This window comes from Pteropus alecto, unplaced genomic scaffold (assembly GCF_000325575.1).
Source record: "Pteropus alecto unplaced genomic scaffold, ASM32557v1 scaffold86, whole genome shotgun sequence".
Lineage (NCBI taxonomy): Eukaryota > Metazoa > Chordata > Mammalia > Chiroptera > Pteropodidae > Pteropus > Pteropus alecto.
In genome coordinates, this window is record NW_006442109.1 from 7,200,074 (window position 1) to 7,204,993 (window position 4,920).

Genomic DNA, 4,920 nt, shown 5'->3' on the forward strand with positions numbered 1-4,920 from the left:
TACCAAGAGATCATGGCCTTCCTCCAAGGCTGTTGGGATTTGGATTCAGTTAAAAGAGATAGCCTATGGGAAAGGAGGGCACATAGGACTGCCATGTTGGAGAATATGGTGAGCCACCCAAAAGGTCGCCCCCTTTCCTCCACCCCCACCCCTAGGATAGGAACATGCCCCCTCCTAGCACCCTCCCTGCCAATACGCCAGACAGTCTAGCTTCTCACAAAATTAAACATGCAGAAATTCACAGGTATCTAAACACTCTCTGGTATATCCTGGCAAAGAGGAGGAGGCTGGCTGGAGGTGGTGATCAGTGGGTTTTAAATACTGACTCTCCTATGCGTTAAGCAGAACTTCTATTTTGTCCTCAAGAATAGTCATCCAAGTGCAGGGAGGGCCTCAAGCTGGAGCAGGCTGAGATTGGATGAGTCTCTCCTTCCTCATCACGATTTTATCGACTCTAATCGTCTCTGTCCAGACTTCCAGCCTCCAAGTTTTTAGCTTCAAGTGATTCATTTCAAAGGCCACCCCCATGAGCCCCTCATCTGCTACTTAATTGCAGAAGGGGGTGCTGGAGGCCCCAGTGCCTTAATTGCATTCGTTAATGGGTAGGTGCAATTATCCTGCCACACGCCTGCACATTGCCAGGCAGACAGAAGATGATTAAGGGGATCTTTAAAACTCTAGCTCCCTACAGCCCTCTCCACTAATTGAGCAGTGAAGGAAACGATATTGAGCTCCTCCACTCCTTTCTTTAAATTAACTCCTGGCTCCAAAGTCCTCCTTGGAGCAGTGTGTTGGCCACATGGCTCAGAGTGTTCCGTTCCAACCCCATCCGTCACCCATCACTTAGGCACAGGGCCCAGCCAGATCATCAGTGGGTCCATCCATCACCCACAGACCGGGAATGGACTGAGGGAAGGGGATGACTTTATGGCCCACGGAGGGTGATATCATCCAGCCTGACCGTAGCACCTGATTTAATTGAGAAGTGGCCCAAAGGTGTCCCACTGTCTTCTGACCTTAGCCACCTGTTCTCAGCCCCAGTCCGAACTGCCATAATCACTGACTGGGCCCCCTGTTGCCTGATTTAGTGTGTTCTCCACCGGGCAGCCAGAGTAATCAGCTTGAATCACAAACGGAGTCAAGTGCTAATGTTAAAAACCCTTTGAATCTACAGCCATGCCACCCTGAACAAGCCCGATTCCATCTGATCTTGGAAGCTAAGCAGGGTCGGCCCTGGTTAGTACTTGGATGGGAGACCACTTAGGAAGACCAGGTGCTGTCAGCATAAAAAATAAAATAAAATAAAATATTAAGAGATTGTAAACTGACAAGGTCTTTGTAATCTGTGAAGTCAACCAAAGGTTAACAGCTTCCCAATCTACCTAGAATGCAATTTAAGCCCCATGCCATGGCCTACCAGGCCCCAGGTGGCCTGGCATCTGGCACACTCTTCATCCTCAACCTGTATCCCTCTAGCCACTGCTTACGAAGTTCCAGCTACACTGGTCTTCTCATTGCAGTTCCCAAACATAGTGAGCTCTTTCCAGCTTCAGGACCTTTGCACGTGCTCTTCCATCTGCTTGAAAGAATTCGCCCTCACATTTTTTATGGTCAGCTCCTTCTCACCCTTCAGGTCTCCGTTTAAATGTTGCTTGAGAGAAGCCTTCTGTCTTTCTGTGACTGCCATATCTTAAGTAATTTTCTATCTTTGTAGTTTTTTTTTTTAACTTGTTTATTTCTTTCAAAACGCGTCACAATTTGTCATTATTTTAATTTAGTTCTTTTGCTATATATGTTTGTGGTTGTTTCTGTCTCTGGACTGTAAGCTTCACGAGGTCAAGATCCTTCTTTCAGTTCACTGTCTTTTCCGAAGTGCCTATCGGTGTAGTTGGTACATCCTCACTCATTCAGCAAATATTTAAGCACTTACTACGTGCCATGCACTTTTTTAGGTACTGGGGATACAGCAGTGAACAAACAAGAAAAAAACCTCTGCCCTCTCGATCTTACATGCAAGAGGAGACAGAAGAGACAGGCAATAAACAATGAACTAATAAGTAAATCATGTAGAATTTAAGAGGTGACTAGGACTCTTTCTACTAACCAAAGCTAATGATGAATTATTCTCTGTGATCCTGGAAATTAAATATTGGGTAAAAATCTAAGAGAAAGGAGTGTGTGTGTGTGTGTGTGTGTGTGTGTGTGTGTGTGTGTGTGAGTGTGTGTATTAGGGTATGCAAAGTCAGTTAAAAGGGTGGATAATATTAAGACATGGGTGCATTTTGTGCCCTTGAAAACAAAGACTGTCAACTTACAGCTTCCTTCTTTTGGGTATCCATCTCGTAACTGCCGATACTCCTTGAGTCGGCTCTAGCTTCTCTAGATAGTACCCCCATTCATGCTTCTCTCATGTCCTTCCTCATTCCCCATAGAAATTTTCCTGCCCTGCTTCCCACTGCAGCAAGGTGTAGTCAGGAGAGCCTAGCTTTTGACCTGCTTGGCATTCAGTTCCCTTTTGGAAACAGCATCTCATGTTTTTGGGGGGACCACTCCCTATCTCATTGGTAGGACTGTCACTCACAGCCTCTGCCTTCTCCCAGCCAACAGGTGGCACTGGCCCAGGCGCTCATGCATCTGAGTCCTAAATGGAGAAACAAAAAGATTTAAAAACAGAAGTTTCTTTATTCTGATGAAATGATTGTTTTGTCTTTTCAATCATAGCTCTCACTTTATTTCTTCAGGAGCTGCACCACAGTCCTTTGATAAATTCTTTCAAGGTTAAGAAGGTGGAGGTTGGTTTCTGTTGCTTGCAGCCAGCTGACCCACGCTGATTGCCTCAGTACAAACTGATAGGGTTGCAGACCAGTTCTCTTGTTTGAAAGTGGGTGGACTTGGGCTAGAAACTCATATTTTTGTACCTCAACTTCCTTGTCAGTAAAATAAGGACAATAATAGCATGTACCCCTTGGGGTTACTGTGAGGATTAAAGGACATGAAGTGTTTTCATATGAAGTGCCTGGCAGCCCTGTCCCCTCCCATCCTATCCTCCTCCCCATCTCTCACGTAAGTCCAGGAGGAGCTGTGGTGAACGAGGGACAGCAGGTCCCCACAGAGGTTGCTATAGGAACTCCAGCCACATGTGCAGCATCCTGGGGACGGGAGTGGGAGGGTGGGGTGGGGCGGGGCCTGCAGCTGCTGGGAAACTGGCTGCAATGACCCTACCTTTTGGAGCCGAAAGGCCCAGCTATTCATGTCTCCCCAGGTCCCAACTCAGCCCAGTTCACAGAACTCCAAACAGAGAAGCTGTTTAGCCTGGGGAGACAGGAGGAAGAATGCACTCTGGGCAGCTCTCAGCTTCCATTCTCGGGGGCGGGGAGGGGCGGGATGGGGGGAAGAACACTACTCAGCTCAGAAGTCTCAGACTGGAAACAGGCCTTCAGGAGCCCTGGGGTCAAGCAATCCAACAACAAACCTTCGGTGCATCAGTTCTGGGGCTCAGCATTGAACCGAGGAGACAGTGAAAAAGACCAAGAATCAGAAAACCTTAGTAGAGGACCTCAGTGAAAATAAAAATAGAAATTAAAACAGCAACTATGATGATCATTTGTGGGGTGAGTACCATGTGTTAACCACTCAGCTAAGTTCTTTATACACATCTCCATACCATAAACTCTGCCAAGAGGTAGCACTACACCCTCTTACCCATGTGGAGGCTGAGCGCAGAGAAGTTTCAGTACAGGCCCGGGTATTTTCTAGCCAGGAAAGATCACTGAGTGTGATTGGATCGTTTTACAGACTGATTCATTTATTTATTCAAAACCCAACTTGGATGAGCACCCGCTATATTTTGGGCTCTGTACTAGACGTGCTTGGGGTTTAGTGGGGGAAAGCTCATGCGCACACAGGTGATGATGATAATAGTGAGGGGCAAAGAAAGGCTTGCAAAGGCTTACAAAAGCTATGGGACAGAAAAATGGCAACGCCTCGAATGTCAGGGTGAAGTGGGGAACGTTGGTCGAGCTGGGCCTTGAAGTATGGATGAGTGGCAGTTTAGCACAGAAAAAGATGGAAGTGGGGAAGAGGGAATTTCTCATGGTGAGCCCAGGGTGAGCAAAAGCAGGAGCGTGGGGCAGGGCAGCTCCCTCCAGGGGGCCCTCTGCGGAGCGCTGTGTGCCTGGGGCTCCATGCTAGGGGCTAAGACCAGATCACAGCTGAAGCCAGATTGCAAAGGGCCTCGTTTTGGATGCCAAATGATTTGAACTTCATCCTGTAGGAAAGAGGAGGCCTCTGAAGGGTTTTAAGCAAGGGAGTGACAAGGCCAGATTTGTCACATACCGCAAAAACCCCCGCTCTTGCATGGTGGCTAGGGCCGAATGGGGACAGGGATCCAGCCTGGGGACTGTTGCTACTGTCCAGTGATCCAGATGGGTGTTAAAGGGACTAGGACTGTGGCAGAGATGGGGGAAGAGGGACAATTAGGAGAGACATTTAAGAGATGTAGTAAATTAACTCTCACTAGCAGAAAGCTGAGGACAAAAATATATTCCTTGCCAGGGACCTCTGGGTGTGTCTCTGTGTGTTTGTGTGAGTAGATGTTTGTCTATATACACACATGTCATGTGCATACATGCCTGTGTATACTGCTGCCTGGATGCACACTGGGGCCTTGTATGCACATGTGCATGTGAAAGTCCCTGTGCTCTCAGGCACATCCGCATGATTGGATTTGTGTGTCTGTGCCTGTGGCCTGTGTGTCTGTCTGCTGCTCCCAGTGCAGCTGTGAAGCCACTAACCCCTTGCTGTGCTCAGGGCTCAGTGCAGGATTCCATATGCCAGGCACCACCAGGGACTTAAGCTACTTTAGAGGCTCCCACTGCTAACCCAGAGATGCATCTTCCACCCCTGTTTGATGCTGCAGCA

At 47.9% G+C, this 4,920-nt stretch overlaps 1 pseudogene; it reads left to right on the plus strand.

The window, feature by feature from the left end:
* The first annotated feature begins 1,166 nt into the window (after nt 1–1,166).
* On the plus strand, nt 1,167–1,285 carry LOC112469698 (annotated as a pseudogene).
* The last annotated feature ends 3,635 nt before the right edge of the window (nt 1,286–4,920 follow it).